The sequence below is a fragment of the Rattus norvegicus genome, chromosome 19, assembly GCF_021556685.1.
Source record: "Rattus norvegicus strain SHRSP/BbbUtx chromosome 19, alternate assembly SHRSP_T2T, whole genome shotgun sequence".
Classification (NCBI taxonomy): domain Eukaryota; kingdom Metazoa; phylum Chordata; class Mammalia; order Rodentia; family Muridae; genus Rattus; species Rattus norvegicus.
The window spans coordinates 50142071-50168008 of NC_141552.1; the positions used below are offsets into that span (position 1 = coordinate 50142071).

Below are 25938 nucleotides of genomic sequence, written 5' to 3' on the forward strand. Positions count from 1 at the left end.
GTGAGAACAGGTAATAGGAACAGAACTCAGGGTCCATTACATGCAAGGCAAGTGCTCTATTATTAAGCTACATCCCCAGCTCTTTTGATTTATATTTTCTATTTTTTTTTTTGAGACAAGATATCACTAAGTTGTCCAGGGGAGCCTTGAGCTCTCTCTAAAACCTAGGCAGGCCTTGAACTTGTGTCCATCCTGCCTCAGCCTACTGAGTGCTAGGGTTACAGGTGTAAAACACCACAGCCAGCCCTGTAACTATAATTTGATTGTACTGGGATATCTTCAGGAAAAACTGACACTGTAAAGGAGCCTCAGTTTCCAAGGTCACACAGGAACTTGGGCTAGGTCTCTGTGCAGGAGACCTGGGCATCCAGAATGGACCCAGGATGAGATAGTTAAGACAGGCAGGCCCAAGAATCATCTGAATACTGGTATACCATTGCTGTGGTGTGTTCTCTGAGATCTCATGCTGGTCCAAAATGAATTTAATTACACACTGTACTCATTTAAAAAAGGGAAAGAGGTCTGTTTTTATTTCTTTGTACATACGTGCGTTTGTATGAGTGTATACCATGTATGTATGTGAGTGAAAGACCAGAAGAGGTGTCAGATCCAGAGTTACACATGCCTGTGAACTGCCGGAACTGTAGAATTGTAGGTACTGGGAACAGAACTCTGGTCCTCTGTAAGAGCCATCTTAACTACCAATCCACTTGACGATATACTGATTGTTTCTTCTTAGTCCCTTGCTCCTGTGTGAGCTCCTGAGCATTTATTTGTGCACACTGTTTAGAGGAGCCCAGGTGTCAGCCTCTGGCTTTCTGGCTGGCGCTGAGGGACTCCTCTGCTCTTCACCTGCATATGGTTGTAGGCGTGCCTAGAGGGGCACTACTGCCTCCGGCTTTCCCTGGCTTCTTGGGCAAGCAGTTTCATCCACTGGGGCATCTCCTCAGCTCCGAACTAAAACCGTCATAAAACTTTAAGTACAGGAGGGGCCGCACGTGACCTTATTCTGTAAGCATTTCCTGTTCTTGCCAGCTTGTTTACTGTTTTCTCCCAAACACTGGCTCACCTTCTTTATTCTCAGTCAAGGGCACTGCTTTGAAACGTTACAGTGTCCGGTGTCCTTCAGAGTCAGGCTTGGCACGAGGGCCTGTGAATTCTTTCATCTGAAACCCTCTTTGGCCTGCCAGGCATACACAAGCCTACAGTCCAACTCTAGAACCTGCTGCGAACTCACTGCCCCTGGAAACCTTCCCTGCTGACCTTTCACCCTTCCACTCTGTTCTGTGCTACAGATGCAAAGAGGTAGTAGAGATATGACCTGGGAAGGAGCCTTAAGACTGTGTTGCCTGGACGTTAATTCTGGTTCTTTCCATTTTGGGTAGTATGGCTTTATGAAGCAAGCAGGGGCTCTGGAATCTGTCTGGCATGCACCCTTGGGAGTTCTCGGATTCATTCTCCTGTCCCCTGTCACCTTGGAAATAGTTCTTCCTTCTTGTCGGCTCTTGTCTTCTACCTCAGCTTCTCCAAGAGTGGAAGAACAGGTTTCTTTTACCTTCCCAAAGCACAATAAAGCCCAAACCACCATCCCATTGTGTTCTTGGCGTTCTCATCTGTCAGTGGAGGATAATTATAGTCCTTCCTCCTTGTATTCTTGTAGGAATGAAATAACATCAGGCATGCATCCAGAAGTGGCACCTGGCAGGTTGCTTTACACCGGGTTGCTCTAAATCTATTCCAAGTACAATTCCTTGGTGGCTGACTTTTTGGGCTGCAGAGGCCACCTTCCCCATGACTCTCGAAGTGATGGCTCTATTTATGTTTCCCTTCCATGTGTAGAGGGAGAAGGAGGGCGGGAGGCACCTGTTTTGTTGGCACCGAGGGAGGCAGAGCAATGGTATTCTGGGATCAGGAGTCTGACACAGCTTAGCGGTTCTGAAGCTTCTGGATGGAGACAACACCGTCAGCTGGTACCACAGTATTTTGGGAGCCATTCTCAGGTATTTAGTCCAAAGTCTATTTCTTCAACTTTCCATCATAAATTAGCACGAGAAAAAAAAATCTGTCAACTGCAACTGAGGGGAAAAAAATCAATTGTTATTTAAAAACTTTGTTGAGGTAAAAGAAAGTATAGGGTACATAGACGAAGGAAGAAATCAAACTGTGTTTACACATGCCATGATTATCCATGCATAACATCGGGGAGAACTGAAAAAGAACTTCTCCAAGTAGTAATTATAGTAAGATCATAGGAGAGGGCCCTGGGTTCCTGGAGAGGAAGACTCAGCACTGAGCTGGAGTTGCCCTCAGAGACAGGCTACCTATCTAGTGTGTTACAAGCCTGGGATCCATCATGGAAAAGAAAATTCTCCTAGGTTCTGCCCACCATGATCAACAGAATACCAACAGAAGTTATTTTGAAGATACTGACAAACTGACACTCTTATTTTGTTTTTGAGACTTTTTATTGTCTATTTTGTCTATCACTATTATTGTTTGGTTTTATTTTGTCAAGGCAGGATTCCTTTGTGTAGCCTTGGCAGGCCTAGAACTAGCTGGTTTGGAACTCCCAAAAAGGAGATCAGCTTGTCCTTGTCTCCTGTGTGCCACCACCTCCCCACTGTTTATTTTTGAGAGAGGGTCTCAGGAAGCTTAGGTTGTCCCTAAACTCTACATGCAGTTAAGGGTAGCCTTGAACTTCTGACCTTTCTACTTCCACCTCAGTACCCTGTCACTGAGCTGCAACTCCCAGCAGGGATTAAAGAAGGGCATCATCGCATCGCAACAAGCACACCCTTATCCAATCCAGCAAATGCTTGCTCTCCAGAGTAGTTACCCCAAATCTATGCACGAACATTTAGAATACTTCTACTCAAAATTCTCAGAACTCAGGAACAACTAAGATTTCTTTCAGGAGGTTAAACAGACAAATAAACGCTGGTGTATCCGGACCCTGGATCAGTGCTAAAAAATTAAAAAACAAAAATGTACTCATTGTGAACCACAATGAGAAAGAGGTCAATCTGAAAGATCTGTAGACCACCTAATCCCAATCGGATGACATTATATGAAAGGTAAAAAGATCAGTGACTGTCAGTGAGTGTCGAAGGCGAGAAAGACTAAGACAAAAGACACGGGAGATTTTGGAGGTGTGAGACCATCCTGTATAATATTCTCAAAATGGTGGCTTGCATGCTATTGTATGTGCGTCAAAATCCACAGAGTGCACTGATAAGCCAGGCATGGTGATGCCTGCCTGCAAATCCTCAACTATTCATGGCCAGCCTTGGCTATCTATCACATTCTATGCTAGCCTGGGCTACATGAACCCCTATCTCAAAAGACAAGAGCAAAAACAGAGACAAAAATGAAGCACAACCCCGGGAATGACCCCCACAGAACTATGGTCTCTGGGTGAAAATGGTTTGTAAGTCTAGGCTCCCTAGCTGTAGCAGTAGACGTGCTACTTCATGTCAGAGGCTTGGAGTGGAGAGGGGGCTGTACTTTCTGCTTTAATTTACAGCTTTATGGCGAAGTACCTGCCCGATGTGTGAAGCTCCAGGTTCAAAACCAAGTACCAAAAAAACCAAGTCTTCTTAAAAGGCAAAAATTATTTGCATAAATTGCTTGCTTCTCTGAGAACTACTAAAATGATTCTGGAAAAGAAAAAAAAATAGCCTAAGAGAGAGGAGCAAACGATGAAACATGTGATGTGCTAGTTGCTTCTTAGTAGTTCTGAGGACAAAAGGGTGCTGGTAACTGTTTAACGAATGGCTCTCGGAAATTGCAGTGGAGGACTGCATTAGCCGAGTAATATGGTCTGAGTACTTCCGCCATGAATGACTTCTAAGAGACGATGTTCAACACAGACCTGAGCAAAATTGGCTCTACAAGGCCTAAAATTATCTACTTGAGGTTAGTCAGATACAAATGAAACTTTGACATCTAGTCTCTGGGAATCAAGCAAGCTCTGCCTGTGGACCACTCTGCTCAGGGGCGTCTAGCTGAGTTAACAGAGGAGTAATTCTGGGTGCCCTTAATAGCTTCTGACTCAGGCCGCCCAAAGAAAAACGGAATTCTTTTGTAAGCTTAAGCATTCCAGAAGCATAGCAAAAGTGGAGTTGTGAATATTAATGAGGATTTGGACCATTGAAAGAGAGCAGGAGGGAGGCAAATTTCAGAAGTTTAAGGTCAAGCTAGGCACCGGTGGCACAGGCATATAATTCCAGCACTTGGAAGATAGAGGAGAGAGGATTAGGAATTGAAGGCAAGCCTGGGCTACAAGAAAGCCTGTCTCAAAATAAAACAATGTCAACAACCACAAAACAAAAACCCAAAACCAAAATCTATGTGTGGTGGTACACACTTGGAGAGGCAGAGGTAGCAGGATAGCTACAAATTCAAGACCGGCCCGATCTATCTAGCAAGTTCTAAACCAGCCAGTCAGGAATACATAGTGAGACCCTGTCTCAAAAAACAGAAAAATAAAAATCAACATGGAGGAGAGAACCAGCTACATGTGCACTTTTGTTGTTTTTGTTGTTGTTTTGTTTTTTTTTCTTTTTTCCGGAGCTGGGGACTGAACCCAGGGCCTTGCACTTGCCAGGCAAGCGCTCTACCACTGAGCTAAATCCCCAACCCCATGTGCTCAGTTTTAATTCCCGGTTTTAATTCCCGTGCTCAGGAGGCAGAGACAGGAGCGTCTGTGAGTTCAAAGCCATACTTGTTTACATAGTGAGTGACAAACCAACCAGAGCTTCGTACTGAGACCCCCCCCCCCCCAAGCAGGCAGTTAAAAACTCTGAGCTCAAATTCCTGGCTGGGTGTCTTTGGTCTTAATGCTTCACTTTTCTGCATCTCAAACTCCTCGTCTATTTTTCTGCATTTTTTTTTTTTTTGGTTCTTTTTTTCGGAGCTGGGGACCGAACCCAGGGCCTTGCGCTTCCTAGGTAAGTGCTCTACCACTGAGCTAAATCCCCAGCCCCTATTTTTCTGCATCTTAAACTCCTCGTCTATATAAGGACACATGGTTATGGAATATAATGCGGTGAGGAGTGTCCTTGGCACCCTGAGAAATTGTGAGAAACCACACAACAGACCTGGTGTAAAAGGGGTTATGGGGGGGGGGAGGGAGAGGAGTGAAGACCTGGGGAAGGGGTAGAAGGGACGAGTGGACAGATAGACAGGCAGACAGATGGGGAGCTTAGCCATGAGGATGGAGAAAAAGGGGTCGGGCAGAGAGGAAAAGAGAGAGGGCCCGTTTGGAGAACACACCGGGAGAGAACGCTGAGGAGAGAGAGATCTCTGCACACACTTGGCACACCTGCAGGTCGTGACATTTAAACAGCTGCTGGGTCCCTGAGGGCAGGCCATCGGAATCACCTACACACCAATAAGTACCGGATAAGGCTCGACACAAGGTTTACAAAGAATCTGGACACGTCTAGCACATAGTAGGTATAATAGTTAATCTCCATTATCAACTTGACTGAATTTGGAGTTGCCTAGGAGACACTCCACTAGGAGCAATGTCTATGAAGGCATTTCAGAGGGGATAAACTGGGAGGGAAAAATTTTCACCCTGAATGTCATTGTTTCCTGACTGTAGAGAACACATAGCCAGCCGCTTACCCTCTCATTGCCGGGCTTGGCTTGCTATCATGGGCTGTACCCTTTAAAGCATGAGCTAAGGAAGCCTTCTTCCTTATGCTGCTTTTGTTAGGCCTTCTGTAGCTAATACAGCAGATATCCCATTTACAAGACATTTATTATTGATCCTCACGAACCAAAACCCCAAACGATCTCTGTAAGCACTACAAAATCCTTAAAAAGAGCATTCTTCTGCTTTTAGGTTTTTTTGTTTTGTTTTGTTTCAAAGATTTATTTATTTCATATATGTGAGTACACTGTAGCTGTCTTAGACACACCGGAAGAGGGCATCAGCTCCCACTACAGATGGTTGTGAGCCACCATGTGGTTGCTGGGAATTGAACTCAGGTCTTCTGAAAGAGCAGTCAGTGCTCTTAACCGCTGAGCCATCTCTCCAGCCCTTGTTTTGTTTTTGAGACAGGGTCTCTTCATGTAGCCCTGGCTGTCCTAGAACTTGAGATGTAGATCAGGTTGGCCTCGAACTCACAGAGCTCATCCTGCCTGTGCTTCCCAAGTGCTGGGGTTAAAGGTGTGTGTCACCACCACCTGGCAAGGGGATTCTTCTTTGAGTTTTGTTTTTTTGTTTTCTTTTTTTGTGATAAACAATACAGAGTTCAGGAGGTTTACACAGCATCTGAAACAGTCTGTGTAACAAGTAGGAATATATTTTTCATGGGTTACCAACAGGGATCGATTCCAGGACTACTAGGAAACTAAGGCCCATGGATGTTCATGTCTCAGAAACCAGCAGTGTTTGGGCACATGATGTGCACACATCTTCCAGGGTACCGTCCTTCTCGAAAGAGAGAGAGAAACTGGTATTGTGAGTAAAGAGACTCAAACCTTCGACTGCAGCACTCTAATCTTCAGAGAAGTCCATTCCTTTATTAACCATTAATTAAGTCAAAAGTTAGTAATACAAGAAAAATAATGGCAGATTTTTAAAGAGGGTGATTTATCATGAAACAATACAAGTGATTATAAATGTGTTATAGAAAGCTGTGGGATTTTTGTTTTGTTTTGTTTTGTTTTGTTTTGTTTTGCTTTGTGTTTTGTTTTTCCAAAACTGGTTGACTCGAGACCACAAGAAGACATTAATCCTAGAGCTGTATCTAACAACTCTGGGAACCTTCTGGAACACAAGCATTACAGAGGGTGCAGGCTGCAGGCGAGCTCCTCCTCCACATGTGGCACTTTCATGAGGTGACATGAATAAATCACAATGATAAATCACAGAAGCGCCACGGGCCTTCCTTCTTGTGTAGCCAACCAATGGGCAGCAGAAAGGAAGCTGGGAGAAAAGGCAGAGGTGTCCACTTTCAGCTTTATTCTGGGCCTTATCTTCCTTTCTTCCCCACGCGGATGTCCCCTATGAATGAACTTGGCCCCGTTACCTTCATTCCAGAACAGGGCTGTCCAAAGTGGCTTGAAAGGAGGAACTCATATTTTCTGAACTGATTCTCACTTGACAGGAATTCAAATTTAGGAAAGAGCTGTCGGGCCTTTGATAAACACCCACGCTACGTATGGGACTCAAAGACTGAACTGACTTCCTTCCGTCCTCTTTCATCTCACAAGACGTGCGTGGCTCTGGTCCACGGTTGCTCTGCGTGGCAGCGGGGAGTGTGCCCTTTCTTCCTGCCCAGATTCACAAACAACAGGGTCTTTCCCATAACCTGAAGTCCCAGGTGCTTGGAAATATTGCCAAATACTTTTTCCAGTTTTTTTTTTTTTTTTTTTTTTTTTTGGTTCTTTTTTTCGGAGCTGGGGACCGAACCCAGCGCCTTGCGCTTCCTAGGTAAGCGCTCTACCACTGAGCTAAATCCCCAGCCCCCAGTTTTTTTTTTTTTTTTAAGTTGCAATTGTTTCTACTAATTTCAGATGAGAGCATGCATTCACAAAGTTTGAAATTTCAGAAAATGCAGAACATAAAAGGAAGTTTGTTCCCCCATCTTCGTGGCTTAGTTCTTTCCCTTCTCCAGATCTGAGAGTTTCTAGGATATCTTCTGAGTTAGAGATTTTACACACACTTAAAAATAACACATTATAAATAAAAAAAAAATGAGCTCTTCAAGTTTTAAGGTAATTGCTGTCAAAACCTGATCACCTGAGTTTGATCACTGAGGCCCACTTGGTGAATGGTGAAAATTGATTCCTATAAATTGTCCTCTGACTGATGTGTTTATAAAAAGATAAAGAGAGGGGGGATATGATATGTTCTATGGAGGTGTGGTAAGGTATGGAGGAAGGGGGTACCTCAGAGGGCTCATGCTGAGGCATCCCTTCCCTCTGAGGGATCGGCCACAGGATGGTATAGTATAGAATAGAGTTTATTCAGGGCATGGGGAGGGGAATCAAGAGGTAGTGGGATCAGAGAAAGGCAGAGAGAGAGAGAGAGAGAGAGAGAGAGAGAGAGAGAGGAATAGTGGAGAGAGAGGGGGGAAGGGAATTCTGGGAGAAGGGACAAAGTGGGAAGAGGGTAAGAGAGATCAAGAGAGTGAGGAGGGGGTAAGCAGCCCCTTTTATAGCGTTTTTTTTATAACGTTTTTATAGTATAACCCCTTTTATGTTGCCAGGTAACTGTGGGGTGGAGCTTAGATAGAATGCTAACACTGACCACAAGTGCACTGTGACACATGCTCACCCACAAAATAAACAATTGGAATAAATAAGAACCTTTATGTCTTTTTCTACCTTTTTTTTCTTTCTTTCTTTCTTTTTTTTTTTTTTTTTTTTTTTTATTTGGAGCTGGGAACCGAACCCAGGGCCTTGTGCTTGCTAGGCAAGCATTCTACCACTGGGCCAAATCCTCAACCCCTTTTTTTTCTTTTTGAGACAGGTTCTCTCTAGGTAGTCCTGATTGTCTTGGATATAGACTAGTCTGGCCTTGAACTCACAGAGATCTGCCTTCCTCTGTCTCCCAAGTGCTGGGACTTAGAAGTATATACCACCAGGCCTGTTCTTTCTCTACCTCTTATCCGTTTATTCTACATTAATAATACTGTATTATATGGGAACAGTTTTCATTTTCTTTCTCTCCTTCCATTATAATGAATGCTCCATGAGAAAAAAAAAAGATGTATTTAGTGAGTAGCAGACTTGTCTTAAGACCTAGGGCCTTAGTGCTTAGTGCTAAGTGCTTCTGGACTCTCCTCCTAATTCCCATTTTGCTGCCTGTCTGTGTAGGCCTGGGATTGGTGTGTCTTCCCTTCAACTCCCAATTGGATTTGCGCTTAGAACGAAACATCAACAACTCCTCTAGGGACAGGAGAGATGGCTTAGTGGTTAAGGTAGCTTCCTGATCTTTCAAAGAACTAGAGTTCAGTTCCTAGCATACAAGCTGAGTGGCTCACAGCTATTGTGTGATAAAACTTTTCTTGGGGAGACATGAGACACATAGGAACAGAAATGACTCAAAGACAGTTGTGTCACCAAAATCCACCCCCCACATGGGTGACAGTTCACTGAACTGGGACGGTGAAGCACACTGCGTAGCCTTTCAAGTGAGTGACTCTGGTCTAAAGCCCTTCTAGGCAGCTCTTCCCATCTTAGCTCATTTGAGAGCAACTCTCAGCAGCTTACACTGATAGGGCAGGAACTAGTGAATCTGGTCAGTTTCAGGAACTTCCTGAACTACTAAATTATTTACCGGGTAGGTTATTTCTTCAATGGCGAATTGAGTCAATTCAAGCCAGGTTAGATTAAATTAACAGCAGGTTTATTGGGAAGCTGCTCTCAGGTAAGATCACTGGCCCCAAGGACTGAGGCCAGGGCAGTCACTACAGATCAGTGGGATAGAAAGGGCATGCAAGAGAAAAGAGAAGGAGGAGAGAGACATTGAGAGACTCAATGTCTAGATTATATAGGGAGGAGCCTCTGGGGGAAGGGCAGCGCAGCCCCTGGGCTGGAAAGTTCAGGATTGGGGGCAGGGTATGCCAGGTAGGGACTGAGGGATGCTGGGAGAACCTGAAGGTCAGGTCTGCTTTGATTATGTAGAAGATGCACCTCAGTCCCTTGTCCTGAGTCTGAAACCAAACATTATCTTCCTGCTTAAGGAGTTTACCTTCAGGACAGAGTGTTTTAATCTGGGATGCAACAGGCACATAACAGGCACAATTGCAACTTTAGCTCCAGGGCATCTGATCGCCGCAGGTACCTACATACGTGTGCTCATACATACACATGTGCTTAGATACAACAAACACACAGATACATAAATAAGAATAAGGTAAACCTTGAAAAAGTTTACAATTTAGGGCAGGAGAGATGGCTTAGCCCTTAAGAAAAATGCTCTTTGAGCAGGCATGGTGGCCCAAGGTTTTAATCCCAACACTCAGGAGGCAGAGACAAGCAGATCTCTGTGAGTTCAAGGTATGGTCTACATAGTGAGCTCCAGGACAGCCAGAGCTACAAAGTGAGACCTTGTCTCGGGGCAAAAAAAAAAAAAAAAAAGGAAACATGCTACTATGGTGAGGACCTAAATTGGATTCCCAGCCCTCACCCTACCCTAGGTGGCTTGCAACTACCTTTAACTCCAGATCCAGGGGTGTCCAATCTCCCTGATCAGGACCTCATGCTCTAATCTGATGTGCCTGTATGGATGTCCATAGAGGGGAGATACGTATAACTAAAAATAATAATCTTTTTTTAAAAGATTTTTATTTATTTTACATATGTGAGTACACTGTAGAGTGAGTACACTGTAGCTGTCTTCAGACACACCAGAAGAAGGTTTCGGATCCCATTACAGATGGTTGTGAGCCACCATGTGGTTTCTGGGAATTGAACTCAGGACCTCTGGAAGAGCAGTCGGAGCTCTTAACCACTGAGCCATCTCTCCAGCCCCAAAAATTAATCTTTAAGGGAAAAAAAAAACCCAACTCTTCAGGAGAAGTTGGTGGCCACAAAGTTAAGGATTTGGTGGTGGTTTGGTAAAATTCTGAGTCAAATCTGGACTCCACTCACACTCATCACAAAGAATAAAATCCGAGGAGGACGGGTCTGGAGGATGAAGGAGAAAAATGAATTTTTTTCCCCTCCAGCTTCTAACAGAGTTTTGCAAACAATCGAAGTAATTAAAAGTTCTCAGAAGTGGCCGCTGGTGCTCTTTTCACCGGGGAATGTGGGCCAAGCATGATATATTAAAAGAGAGGGAGCTACTCCATTGAAGTTAAAAATAATCTGCTGTCACATGGCTAATTTGTTGGAATGCAGCAATAAAGGACTGTGGGCAGAGGGAGCACCGGATTCAGCTGGGTAGTTTGCAGCAGGCACAGTGCACATCCTGGGGGCTGTTTGTGTTTGCAGAAAGAAAAATAAAAATCAACCCAACACTATCTCAGCTGACTACACACGTGTACACACACACACACACACACACACACACACACACACACACACACACACACGGAGAGGCAGGAAGGAGGGAAAGTGAGTTCAAGTTAGGAGCTGTGACCGCTTTGGGCTTATCAGTTGAGTGGGTGAGAACCAGTCACCTGTGCTAGCTGGTCGTTGATTCACTGAAGGAAGGCCTTCTAGTTTCTCTGCCTTTGAATCTATTTCAAAGGGATACATGGCCCCAAGGAAAACTTTGATCCTGAATTCCTGGGGAAACCAATCTATAGTTTCTTCAGAGAATAAGAGTTCAGCCCTTACAAATCACACTTTGCAATGTCGGAGAGTTAAAGTTTGTTTAGGAGCCCTAGGGATTGAACCTTGGGTACTCCACCATTGAGCCATAGCCTCAGCTCTCCTTTTGTTATTATTATTTTATTCTGTGACAGTCTTGAAATATTGTCTGACTGACCTTGAAATCACTCTAGCCAAGATTAGCCCCAAACTTACAATTCTCCTGTCTCAGCCCCCTAAATAAAAAGTGTTAACGTAGTAGAAATGAGAAGGTAAATGTTCTTAGCATGGCTTCTGAATTCTCCTCTTGTGATGGTAATAGGATAAGAGAAGTTGACTTGCTCAAGGTCATTCAACTAGCAAATTATAGCACTGTAGTCAAAGTCAGAGCTTTAACTGCTCAGGAAAGGTATATTGTTAGGGTATAGGGCTCACAAAGCTCTTATGTTAGATCATGGCACTAGAAACTAGAGGGCCCATAGGCAAGGTGCTAACTTTTCCCAATGTTTACTATCTATAAAGTGATCAGAAAAATGGGTTGTGACGTAGCTCAGTTGGTAGCATGCTTGTCCAATGTCTTAGTCAGGGTTTCTATTGTTGTGATGAAACACCAGGGCCTAAAAGCAAGTTGGGAAGGAAAGGGTTGATTTGGCTTACACTTCCAGATCGCAGTCTATCCCTGGAGGAAGTCAGGACAGGAACTCAAGGGGAACCTGGAAGCGGGAGTTCATATAAAGGCCATGGCGGGATGCTGCTTGCTGGCTCACTTCCCCTGGCTTGCTCAGCCTGCTTCCTTATAGAACCCAGGGATGGCACCACCCACAGTGGGCTGGGCCCTCCCCCATTGATCATAGTTGAGAAATGCCTTACACTTGGATCTCATGGAGGCATTTCCTCAACTGAGACTCCTTCCTCTCTGATGACTCTAGCTTGTGTCAAGTTGACACACAAAATCAGCCAGTACACCCAGCAAGTGCGAAATTCTGCGTTTCATTTCCAACACTTCATAAACTTGGTGTGGTGGGCATTCCAGCAGGAGAATGAGAAATTCAAGGTTACCCTTGGCCACACAGTGAGTTTGAGGCTAGCCTGGGGTACATAAGAGCTTGCTTTGTTTCATGTATGTATGTATGTATGTATGTATGTATGTATGTATACAGGCTTCTCTGTATAATAGCCCTGGCTGTCCTGGAACTCAATTTGTCCATTAGGCTGGCCTTTAACTAACAGAGATCCTCCTGCCTCTGCCTCCTGAGTAATGAGATTAAAAGACATGTACCACCATGCCAGCTTGTTGGGTTTTTTGTTTGTTTTTTAAAAATATTTTATTTATTTATTTATTTGTTTGTTTATTTATTTATTTAATGTATGAGTACACTGTAGCTGTCGTCAGACACACCAGAAGAGGGCATCGGATCCCACTACAGATGTCTGTGAGCCACCATGTAGCTGCTGGAAGAGCAGTCGGTGCTCTCAACCACTGAGCCATCTCTGCACCCCTCCCCTTTTTATGCAACAAACAAACAAAAATAGAACCATTGTGTAGAATTGTAGCTGTACCCAATTATTGTCACTCAAAAGATCCCTCCCACCTTGGCGGAACTTTCCTGCTATCTGTCCCAATGTTTTATATTCTTGAATGAGAGACACATATACAGAGTCTTTAATTTTTGATATGCCTAAAATGGCTTGATGCCTGAGCCACTTCCTGGCCTCCATTTGGCTAATCCAATATTCCCAACTCATCACTCACTAAAATCCATCTTAGCTGCCCTGGACCAGTAGGACAGCCCTCCTGGGGCCACTCTTCCCTGCTTCCTATATGGTGACTATGTTCTCTGTCCCGAACCTTCTCAGATGTGGCGTCTGTCTTGGTTCTCCTCCCGACATGGTGGCTTTCTCCTTCCACCTTCTATGGTCCCTGCTTGGGAATCCTAAAAATTTTGCCTCTGTCTCCCTGCCTAGCCATTGGCCACGGACAACTTTATTTACCAATCAAAACCAACTGGGGACAGGGTTCCCTCAGAGACTCAGATTAACATAATACAGACAACATTAGACCAAACCCACAACATAGAATGGCTAAAATGCTTGTAAAATTCCTATCATAATAGCCAACCTAAAAGAAATCCTTACTGGAAGGCTAATGAAGGCTGGTAAGAAGCCTCGGGAGATAAAGACACTTGCCACCAAGCCCCAAAACTTGGGTTTGATTCCTGGAACCCATGTGGTTAAAAAAGAAAACAAACTTCTGCGAGTTATCCTTTGGCCTCCAAACATAAGCCTTTCTGCAAATGGGAGAACACACACACTGACACACACACACACACACACACACACACACACACACACACACACATACACACACACACAGACACACAGACACACACACACAGACACAGACACACAGACACACAGACACACACACAGACACACACACACAGATACACAGACACAGACACACAAACACACACACCCAGACACAGACACACAGACACACAGATACACAGACACAGACACACAAACACACACACCCAGACACAGACACACAGACACACAGATACACAGACACAGACACACACACACACACAGACACACGAATGTAATTAAAATAAATAAAAAGTTACTAGCTATTGTCTAACACATATTTCTGCATCATCTGGCATTAAATTTGTAGTCTTTTTTTTTTTTAATTATTTTTTTTTTTTTCAGAGCTGGGGACCGAACCCAGGGCCTTGCGCTTGCTAGGCAAGCGCTCTACCACTGAGCTAAATCCTCAACCCCCAAATTTGTAGTCTTTTGTTTTATGTTTTTGTTTTATTTTGAAGATTAATTTGCTAAAAACCCTATTTAGTTTGAGTAGGATTCTGTCTCCCCCTCCCACCTCCAATAATGGCCCTTTATATATAAAGGAGGTTTGAAAGTTAGGATAGGCTTGCTGTTCTCGGGTAGCACAGACACCTTCTCCAACATTTTCTGCATTCTACCACACGCACGTGTCTGATTTTCCCTCTAGCCATGCGCCCTCTGGCCTGGATTTCCCAAGCAGCTGACAAGCAGAGACAGGGCCAACATGAAGAAGCCTGCACTGCTACTTCAATTTGGCAGCCAGATCTGCTGGAATCTTCTAGAACACTTGATCCACTTCCAAGCTCATAATGGACACCACAAAAGGGGACTCAATATCTAATGGGAGTTTGGGGTTCGTAATCTGAGCCCCATCTAAGAAGTGGAGGCCAAGTTCTCTGTGTGGGCACACAGTGCTAAGAGCAGAAACTACACATGGTAGCTTGTGGAAAATTGAGACTAATTCTTTCTGTCACCAAACGAGATTTTACACATGACCAGATTCAGTGTCCACCAAGGTCCTCAAGGACACCTTTTTACTTTGTTAGCGTCCAGTTACACTGTTTGCCTACTGGGTTCCTCTGACAGAAAGCATGCAGCAGTAGAAAGCTCTGTGGTGACTCTGCTGTAGAGAGGCCTGGGAGTGGGTAGTGTGTCCCATATTCCCAGTGTTGCTGGAAGCATCCTCTGGACACGTGGCCTTAGCAAGGAAGATGTTTCTTTTCACTCCCTGTGGGTCCTGCTGTGTGGTGGGTCTCCAGTAGGAACTATTCTTTGTTCTTCTACATGTGGAGAAGGGAGGGAATCAGGAGAAAGTGGGTCTGAGCTGCCCAGTATCTTCCTTTTCCTGAGGTCTGAGGATTAAGAATTTGGGAAGGGGGCATAGGAGGGTAATCCAGTGGCAGAGGACTTACTTATCATGTACAAGGCTTTAACACTAAACAGGGCCGAGAAGGATGCTGCCTTCCCTTCACCCTGGTGCATTAATCCTCAGAACTTCTGGTAAAAATACAAAATCTGTTTAATTAGGAAATAAGATGCCTACTTGGTCACACCGTGTTCTCTAACCTACAGCCTTTATCAGATAAGCATCTTCTACTCTTTCTCAACAGACTCAGGGTCTGCTAGGCTCTTAAAGCTGTGTTTACAACAAGCTGGCCCCAAACTCGAGACAATCCTCATGCCTCCTTGTCTCAAGCGCCAGGCTTGCAGGTGACTGCCACCATTCCCAGCCTTGAAGCCTGCCATTTATTAAATGCCTTCTGCAAGGGGACGGGGAGCACGACTGCGCTCCAAGGACTTACAGACTCACCCTCTCTTCCTTCCCTGAAAGTCCCCAGCACTAGCAACAAGGAGCACTTTTGCTTTGGGAGGACTACAGCAGGCTCTGAGGGAAGTCATGAAGGAGGCAAGAAGGTCACATTTACTCACAGCAGCAGGTGAGAGAGAGAGCTGGGTTATTTCATGAGGAGGGGACTAAAAAAACAAAGGAGAGAGCAGTGTGGAGGGTGTGGCATCCCTGGTAATTTTCCACAGCTTTGCGCTGACTGGATCAGAGACACAGTTGTCCCCCACCTCTCCTGTCCCCTCTTGGGCTTTTACACCCACCACTGGGAGAAGAAACTGTTCCACTTGTGCAGAGGCGTGCAGGAGGCTGGGCACACAAACCAACCTAAAGTTATTTAGTGGGAAAAGTTTGGAAAGACATGAAAATACACAGAAAAGTATAAAGACGAAAGTTAAGACCAAGTAGAAGCTCTCAGCTCTGGGATAGCTACTGTTAACTTTCTTTACTTTCTTAAAATATTTGTTTTTATGTGGAGGAGTGTTTTGCCTGTATGTATGTATGTATGTGTGTATGTGTGTATGTGTGTGTATGTATGCATGTGTGTATGTATGTATGTGTGTATGTGTGTGTATGTATGCATGTGTGTATGTGTGTATGTGGGTATGTGTGTATGTATGTATGTATGTATGTATGTGTGTGTGTATGTGTATGTATGTATATCATAGGCTTGCTTGCGGACACTGGAGGCCAGAAGTGGGTATAGGATTCTTTAGGACTTCAGACAGTTCCACATGGTTATGAGCTGCAATGTGGGTGCTGGGAACAGAACTCAAGTGTTGTGCAAGAACAGCAAATGCTTTTATCCCCTGAGCCATCTCTGCAGCCCCGATTTTATTTTATCTTTTTGAGACAGGGTGTCATATAACCTCAGATTCAGTATGCAGCAGCAGAGTATGTCTGTGAATTCCCGACCCTTCTGTCTCTCCTGCCCTAGTGTAGGATTACAAGTGCTGTAGCACCATGGCCAATCAACATTTTGATCGATCTCTACTTTTTTTTTTTTTTTTGGTTCTTTTTTCCGGAGCTGGGGACCGAACCCAGGGCCTTGCGCTTCCTAGGTAAGCGCTCTACCACTGAGCTAAATCCCCAGCCCCGATCTCTACTTTTTTTGTTCTCTATATTTTCAATGTTTTTTGATTATTCCTACAGAGGCAAGTAGTTCAAATAATAGGAAACTGTATACAAACAGCACATTCCAAAATCTCTTCTTCTTTAAAACAGGATCTCATTATGTAGCCCAGGCTAGCCTCAAACTTCCTTCAGTCTCCCAAATGCTGGGATTATAGGCCAAAATGTACCCACAGTCTGCCATTTCTCTAAGTATTATCATGTATGTGTTCTATGAAAAATAATTTTTTACAACTTTCCTTTGTCTTCACGCTTTAAACGTAGTCAAATTTATCTGAGAAGAAAGGACTAGCTTCTGACACAATTGTTTGAGATGAAAGAACTGAGGTTTCGCTGGGCGTGGGATGCATGTTTGTAATTCCAGCACTCAGGAAGCAGATGTGAGTTTGGGGTCTTGGAGCCAGCCTTGACTACATAGCAGGCAGGACAGCCAAGGCTGGAGATCGGGGACAGGCCCTTCTTCAAACAACAACAACAAAACAACTGAGGTTCCCAGAGGTTGCCCTTAGCCATACTTGACCCCTGTTTGTGTGGCCAGACCCTGGGAATAGAACCCCTTGGGAATAGGAACAATTTAAAAAAAAAAAAAAAACAAAACTTAGCAGACAGCTGTGCTAAGAAAAGGTAGAGAGAGAAGTGACAAAAACCAGGACACTAGGACATCTCTCTACCCATCACATCCAACCTTCCCAAGGCCTCTCTGGCTTCAAGAATCTGATCATGGGGAGTCATGAGTGAACAAAGAATTGAAAGAAAATTCCTTATCAGTGGGAGAGTTACTTGATTCAGTGTGTTTCCTAATGTGAGTTGGGACAATAGGGGGAAAGAAAGAGAAGAAATAAAAGGTCATTTTCTTTGGCTGCCTTTAATGAATCACCCCCTATGTCATTACCCATCCCTAGTCAGGAAAAGCTTGAGTTTTTTCATGCCAAGAAAAACAGCAGGCAGGAAGAAACAAATTATGACCTTGTTTGTGTTTTGTGTCTTAACTATTTGATTTATAGGCCTTGATCCAGTGATTATGGATGAAAGAAAATATTTCGGTGCCCCAACCGTAACCTGAACTTAACCAGGGGTGGGTCTCATGTCCATGGCTAAAAAGTTATGAAGTTGAAATGCTTTGAGAATAAAGGATTAAAGTTTGGGGCTGTCTGTAGGCATTTTTAAGCTACTCATAAGGTCAAATTCTTTTCTCACACTCCAACTTTGCAAAACTCTCTTTAGACATTTGCTGCCTTCCAGAAGCTGTTCATAGACCCAGTGAGTAGTTAAGTACTACTGTGCATCGGATGATATGGACCATGGTATAGATCCAGGCCCTTGGGTAGCTAAGGCTTATCAAGACCTGGAATATACAGCAAGACCTTGTTGCTAAAACAAACGCACACACGCAAACTGTACAGGCAAATCCCCTACCACGGAACGATGTCCTGAGCTGTCTGGAAACATTTCTAAGTCATTAAAAAAAAAAAAAACCAAAACATTGTGATTGTATGTTGTTCACTACACTTTTCAGACAAAAATGTCATAAAACGAGCATTCTTGTATTCTCTTGCATTTGCATTAAGAAGCTTCGGAAAGAAACACACCAAACTAGTATGCATTAATATTCACTTACAAATTTTTTAAATGTGAGATTAGCATAATTAGAAAACATTAGTATTCTGTGTGTCAGGCTGTGCAAACTCGCTTAAATGCACCGTCACTGAGAACATCGTTTTGGTGATTGGGAATGCAACAAATGCTTATGTCTTTGGCTTAGGGGTCCCATTTCTTTTTGTACATTGTGTAATGATGGAAGATCGAGGTTACTAACTTCAGTATTGTTTGTGCTTGCAAAAGACTGGAAGCAACCTAAATTACCACCAGTAGGATACAAGTTAGGGTATATTTACAACAACTCTGGATACTCGATTGTGCAACGCTGTGCTTCTGTGCCAGTGATCCAGGCATTCTCTCTGTAGCAGCAGGAGGACACGCAGGTGTGCATGTTGGGCTAGGAGTTAACTACCTCATGCATGTAGACATATATGCCCTACCATGGAGTTATACCCCCGGTTCTATCTAACCACTTGTAAGATAAGTAAAAATCAAAAAAACAAAACAAAACTAAAAGCACCATACAGACTGCGATGTTCACTATCTTTCCTAACTAAAGGGTATAAAATGAGCATTCTTGTACTCACTTTCATTTGTATTAAGAAGCTTGGGAAAGAAAGACAGAGCCGATATATGTCAGTGTGGACTGGGTGAGTGGAAAGGGAAACTGGGTAAAATGGTGACAAAGAGACTTCACTGCATGGCTTTCAATTTTATTTCCTTTTTCTTTTTTTCTTTCTTTTTCCATTTCTTTTTCTTTTTTTCTTTTTTTTGGAACTAACTTAATCGTAAGTCCTAAGACCAACATTCTGTTATAAACAGATAGAACCGATGCCTCATTCTTTATGTACAATAATAAAGCTTTCTTATAATTTATTTTTTGTGCAGTGGTGGTTTTCCTCCATGTGTGTCGGTGTGAGGGTCTCAGGTCCCCTGGAACAGCAGTTGCAGACAGCTGTGAGCTGCCATGTGGGTGCTAGGAATTGAACCTGAGTCCTTTGGAAGCACATTCAGTGTTCTTAACCACTAAGCCATCTCTCCATCCCTCCAAATAAGGTTTCCTTCAATATTGGTTTGCACTTAGCGTTTATAAAGATCTTCATTTTTTCCTTCTAGTAAACAAGACATTTCAAGCCTGTGATTAAATTTCTCCAAATGCTGGTTATATGCTTACTTCTCTATTAAATAACACCTTCGCTTGCTAGAGACTGTCTTAGTAGGAAAAATAAGATTAAAATGTTTAAAAATCCTTTTACAAATATTTATTCATACTTGGGACAATCCTGTAAAACTACATAATAATCATGGACTGTACTTTACTGGACAAAAAGTTAAATCTACTTAAAATTTGTCCATTCTAAAACATTTATCTATGATCTCTAGTCCTTTAGACCAATAGTTAAATAAACATCTATCACTAATAAATTTTATGTAGCCTCTAAAAAGTAAAGACAATCAGATGATTTCATTATTTAAAAAAAAAAACCTCCAGCCTCAAAGGAAAAATTGTACTTTCATATTTCCTTTCTTTGTTTTGTTTTGAGACAGGGTCTCACTATGTTACCCTAACTGGGCTGGAACTTGCTGTGTAGACCAGGCTGGTCTTGAACTCAGAGTTGTGTACTGCCACTAGAGGCCCATTTTTATATTTCTCCTCCCCTCCCCTCCCCTCCCCTCCCCTCCCCTCCCCTCCCCTCCCCTCCCCTCCCCTCCCCTCCCCTCCCCTCCCCTCCCCTCCCCTCTCCTCTCCTCCCCTCCCCTCTCCTCTCCTCCCCTCCCCTCTCCTCTTTTTCCCCCTCTACCTCTCCCCCTTCTTTTTTGAGACAGAGTTTTTCTGTGTATCTCTCTGACTGTCCCGGAACTCTATCTGTAGATCAGGCTGCCTGAGGTCTGCCTGCCTCTGCCTCCCAAGTGTTAGGACTAAAAGTGTGCCCCCCACCCCACCTGCTCTTAGCACCTTGAAAACTTCTGATGTATTTGATCATTTTGATACCGAATACAATGTTTCTATGCTATCACTGGTAAAATTCTAAAGCGACCCTGTTGTTGGAACTTCAGCAGTAAGTTCAGAGAGCAAAAATGTTGCAGGTTCTTTTTCTTTTTTTGGTTCTTTTTTTTCCGGAGCTGGGGACTGAACCCAGGGCCTTGCGCTTCCTAGGCAAGCGCTCTACCACTGAGCTAAATCCCCAACCCCAATGTTGCAGGTTCAAACCCAGACTTATCTTGGACTAGTTTAGTCTTTTAGATAACCAACCAATTACCTTGCTGTTTGTGTGATTTAATATTCTTATGATTGAAACTCAATGGATCGACTTTAAGGAAACCTGTAACACCGGATGAAGGCCTGCCTGGTTGCTCTCCGAGGTCTTCCGTTTGACTTTCTCAACCATAAAATCCTCAGACTCCGTAGGTCCCTGGGCCTCTGCCTCTTGCTCATCGGCTCTTCTATTTACACTGGAGGCTTAGAGATGCTGAGTCACAGCCCCTACAGCTGTGTCTCTGCCCTCAAGGTCTCTATTGCAGGCTTCTGCCAACAGCCCTGGGCTTTGTTCTACTGATGGGGCTCTCTCTGGGTCTCCTCTCTCCCTCCCCTCCTCCTCCCTCCCCTCCTCCCTTCCTCCCTCCCTCTCTCTTTTCCCTAAGTTATTTATTTATTTTACATCCGGATCAAAGCTTCCCCTCCCTCCTCTCCTCCCAGTTCCTCTTTCTCACCTTTCCCTCCCAGCCTCCTTCCCCTTCTCCTCAGAAAAAGTGAGGCCTCCCATGGATATCAACTGACCTTGGCATATCAAGTTGAAGAAAGACTGGGCACATCTTCTATTGAGGCAAGACAAAGCAGCCCAGTTAGGGGAAAGGGATTCAAAGGCAGGCAATGTAGTCAGAGCAGCCCCTGCTCCCACTTTAGGAGCCCCAGCTTCACAACTGTTACACGTGTGTTTCTACATATGCCTAGGTCAGTCCCACGCATGCTCTCGGTTAGCAGTTCAGTCTCCATGGGCCCAGGTTAGTTGATTCTGTAGGTTTTCCTGTGGTGTCCTTGACCCCTCTGGCCTTCAATCCTTCCTTCTCTTCTTCCAGAGGATTCCCCCAAGTTCCACTTAATGTTTGGCTGCGGGTCTCTGCATCAGTTTCCATCAATTGCTGTGTGAAGTCTCTCCGATGAAGGTTATGCTAGGCTCCTCTCTGTAAGTATAGCAGAGTATCTTTAGCAGTGCCAGGGATGGGCTCCCTCTCATTGCACAGGCCTCAAGCTGGGCCAGTCATCACTCGGCCCTTCCCTCACTCTACCCTCTTCCCAGGGTTCTGTCCTTTGTGGCTCCTAGTTTGGAACTCTGCTCCTTTCCTGTCCTCCCTTCGCCCCCTCTCCCCCAATAAGGCTCTTAGTTTTCTGAGAACCCTGTTCCTTGCCCTGTAATTCCAGAACTGGGTTCCTTCAGACTTGGAACTGAATCCCTTGTCTTGATCCACTGATTTCCTAAGATGCTAGGATCTCAGCTATGATTTCGGGCGCAAAGACATGACTGCACTTTCTCTCTTTCTTCAGACCCATTTGACTTACTGAACATTTCCTTCCCGGTGGTTGATGTTCCTGGTTACATGATTTTCTTCATCTTTCCTGTGACCTGTTTTTCTCTGGCTGAGATAGAATGTTCTTCTCCCCACATTGACATTCCTTTCTCTCTGCACTTTTTTGTCTGCTTTTGCTGAACGTTCAGGGCCCAGTCTGAAGTCATTAGGATCAACAGTAAGTCGACAAGTAGGTTGGTAAATTTATCTGTTCAATGTTACTATATCTCATAATAGTAAAATAAAATAAGGTACAAGGAAAAGTAAGGGCAAAAGAGCATGTTAGAAAGCTATATAAGAACGAAAGCATCTTTAGCGGGGGATGGAGAGCTGGCTAAGTGACTGAATGAGCTCACTGTTCTTACTCAGGACCCGAGGTTGGGTCCCAGTGCCTACGCTGGGTGGCTCACAGCCACCTGTAACTCTAGTTGGAGGGGATCTGACACCCTCATCTGGTATCCAGTGACACCCACACACATGTTCGCATCCCCACACATCCATGTTGAAAAAAATAAAATCCCTAAAAGAGATATTTTTAATAAGGAAGGAGTTCTGTGTAAGACTTTGTTCAAAGTTAAGATGGCTGGGTATTTCCCGAATAGAAAAAAAAATAAAGGTAAGGAGGCTTAAACAAGGTACAAAAGTCTTAAGTTACATGAGATATGACCACAGGTGATATATGTATAATAAAAGTTATTAAAAATATCTAAGATCATAGTTCAATCAAACTTAAATCAATAGAATTCTCTTGTTATTGATCTCTTCTTGGTAGCATTTACAAGTACCATCTTAAAACCTAAGAATTTGTCTAATCCAGATTTATTAAAATGCGTTTGGGTTTTGCACAAGCTTTTAGATATCTAGTTATCATATTTGAAAGCTTATACCTATATGGATAGAAAGGCTAAAAGGGACACTAACTCTTGTTCTTACATCCCAGGGGACTAAAAGACATGTCTTGAGAGATGCTGAAGCTCTGGTAAGTCTCCTCTCTTCCTGTGCAGAGAGGCCTCAGGACTCCTCCAAACTGATTCTGACCACTGTACATTCTGCTAAGAGGGGAGTTAACACAAAAGGCTATGCCCTCAGTCCTTCCAAGGAGAGCCCCAGTCAGTAAGGCCTTGACTCATCCTCAACTGAAGACACAGTTAGTTAAAAAAACAAGGCTTATGGGGGTTTGGAGAGAGCTCAGTGGCTAAGAACACTTGTTGCTTTTGCAAAGGACCTGGGTTCAGTTCCCAGCACCCACAAGGTGGCTCACAACTGCCCGTAACTCTGAGGATCTGAGAACCTCACAGGTTCAGGCAAAATACCAATATTCATAAAATTAAAATAAAGAAATGATTGAAAAATAATATAAATAATATAAAACAGCAACAAAACTGTACTTAAGAGAGATGAAGGATCCAGGCCTTCAGGTTCTCCCCACTAAATCAACCGTGATTCTGTGCTACCCATGAGCCAGGTGGAGACTCGAAGCCTCCCCAGCGGTACTTAGACGAGAAGACTCTCATGCTTTTCCTAACTATAAACAAAATATTGTTTGCATAATCCTGACATTTCTGCTAATGTCTCTTTTGATTTACAAGGTCTACAAAATGAGACCAAGACCACATCAAACACCCTCGGCCTCTTGATGACAGCTTTGGGACTGAATCCCTGCATCTTGCAGTACAGGGTGGATTATATCCTTTAGACTTGATAGTGACCTGATTAATCTTTGGACCCTGTGTTTTCGACTTCTCCATTACAATCTCAGCAGAGACTATTAATCTTTGGACTTCTGTGTGCTCAGCTGATTCTTAATTTGATTTACTCTTGTTGGCAGTCAGTCCACATGGAGCTGATCCAGTGGCAATCTAACTCTGCCCATCTGGGGCCCCTAGGTTGTCCTTCAATGCCCAGAGTCAGTGACAGTGGAGACCCTGAATCTTTAGGTGTCCCTGTTTCAGCAAGGAGTTTCCAGATTGCCTTAAGGTCCATCTCCTGAGTCATTTTAGGGTCTTTAGGGGACATGTTAGATAGGAAGACAGATATTGGTGGGCATGGATGGAGGTTTCTCTGACGTTCGGACCTTTTTACTCACAGCCTGGAGCTACTCTGCCTTCTGGCTGCTCAGTGACCTTCATTACTGAATCTTCGAGCTTCCTAATTAAAAAGTATGGTTTCCCACTCTGTCTTTTTAACTTTTTTTTTTTTTTTTTCCGGAGCTGGGGACTGAACCCAGGGCCTTGAGCTTGCTAGGCAAGCGCTCTACCACTGAGCTAAATCCCCAACCCCTCTTTTTAACTTTTGTGTCTTCGAGAACAAACTCCTTTATCTAGAACATCATTAGAAGTCATGTTGACACCATCCTTTCCCAGAATTTCTGATAGGAGAGACAGTCGTCCCTTCCACTCCCATGTCCGTTAGGAAAGAGCTACAGGAATGCCAACTACTCCCTTCCCCACCTCTCTGTGGGAACAAACCCCAGGACTGTTAGCCAAGGCATTTTGTAATGCGTCTCTATTTGGGTTAAATGGAGATAATTTACATTTTTCAGACTAACTTGTTTCTCTAGATTCTTGCTGTTCATGCCTTATTAACCCTCAGTAATGGCCGGCCAGGAAAGATGTTTATCAATCACCTAATGCTCTTTAACTGGTCACCCCTAACAATGTTCAACTGCTCCACCCTCACCCTGGGGAAATTTTCTAGCTCTTTGCCATCCCCCTTTTTAAGAAATTGTAAGATGTGACTGCCACTCTGCAGTCTGGATGCTGTGAGCCCTGGCCACGCTGATGTCCACCTGTCTTTCCATGGCATTAGTAACTGTTCTAATAAGCTCTAAAAGGACAGTCTGCCCCAGAGCCTCCTTTGAATATGAAACCCCAAACCTTTTACTGGGGATCAAATCAAGAGCTTTGTACAGGCTTGGCAAGCGCGCTCTCCTGCTGAGCTACACTCCCGGCCTGCTTTTGATCAATTTCTTTTTTAAGATTTATTTTTATTATTTTTAACTATGTGTGTGGTGGAGTATATGCACACGAACGCAAGTGCCCACAGAGGTCAAAGCTGTCAGATGCCTCTGGTTACAGGCTGTCGTGAGCCGCTTGATGTGGATGCTAGGAATTGAACTCAGGTCTTCAGGAAGAGCAATATAGAGCAGTATATGGTTTTAACCACCGACCCACCTCTTCAGCCTGCTTTTGGTCACTTTTAAATTGGTCTGTTTTAGATTTAAGTTTATTGGCCAAGTAAGGTGGTTGATGGTTACAGTAAAAGTGCTCGCCATCAAGTCTGATGGCCCGAGTTAGATTCGCAGGATCCACATGGCGGAAGCGGAGGACCAGCTCCTGCTTGTGATTGATTACGTTTATTTGCTTACTTGGCGTGTGTGTTAATGATGAGTGTGAGTACAGGCACACGGCTGCACTAGATGGGGCAGGCAGTTGATCCTCTTTCTACCACAGCTCTGGGGATCAAACTCAGGACCTCAGGTTTGTGCAGCCAGCACTTTACCTGCTGATCCAGCTCCCCTTCCTGGCTATTGACCTATTGACTTGTGAGAATCTTTAGAGTCTGTATACAAACAAGTACCTTACCTTAGATATATGACTTCCCAACATTTCCTCTCCATCCCCTCCTTCTCTTTTCTTTCTATCCCTTCCTTTCCTTCCCTTCCCTTCTTTTCTCTCTCTCTCTCTCTTTTTTTTTTTTTTTTTTTTTTTGAGCTGAGGACCGAACCCAGGACCCCAGGGCCTTGCACTTGCTAGGCAAGCACTCTACCACTGAGCTAAATCCCCAACCCCTTCTTTTCTTTTCTTTTCTTTTCTTTTCTTTTCTTTTCTTTTCTTTCCTTTCCTTTCCTTTCCTTTCCTTTTCTTTTCTTTTCTTCTGTTTTTGTTTTTCTCTGTGTATCCTTGGCTGTCCTGGAACTCACTCTGTAGACCAGTCTGTTCTAGAACTCACAGAGATCCTCTTTCCTCTGCTTCCCGGGTGCTGGGATTAAAGGTGTGTACCACCATGGCCAGGATATTTCCTCTCTTTTTTATGAGCTGTTTTAGTTTTGAGAGTATTCTTTGAAGAACTTCTTTTCTTTTCCTTTTTTAAAATAATTTTGACAATGTTGGGTCTATGAGATGGTTTAGCAGATTTAAGTTCTGATCCCGAGACCCCATGGTGTAAGGCGA

At 43.9% G+C, this 25938-nt stretch overlaps 2 long non-coding RNA genes across 2 annotated transcripts in view; one reads left to right on the top strand and one right to left on the bottom strand.

The window, feature by feature from the left end:
- LOC147999443 (uncharacterized) overlaps positions 1 to 21514 on the bottom strand; it is a 32557-nt gene extending 11043 nt beyond the window's left edge. The window contains exon 1 of the long non-coding RNA XR_015644124.1: positions 20979 to 21514. This is a non-coding gene — a long non-coding RNA (uncharacterized LOC147999443). The remainder of the gene's footprint in view (positions 1 to 20978) is intronic.
- Positions 1862 to 23941, top strand: LOC134483512 (uncharacterized). The gene is made up of 5 exons (XR_015644125.1): positions 1862 to 2000; positions 21278 to 21384; positions 21744 to 21956; positions 22707 to 22745; positions 23356 to 23941. It is a non-coding gene; the product is annotated as an uncharacterized LOC134483512 (long non-coding RNA).
- The last annotated feature ends 1997 nt before the right edge of the window (positions 23942 to 25938 follow it).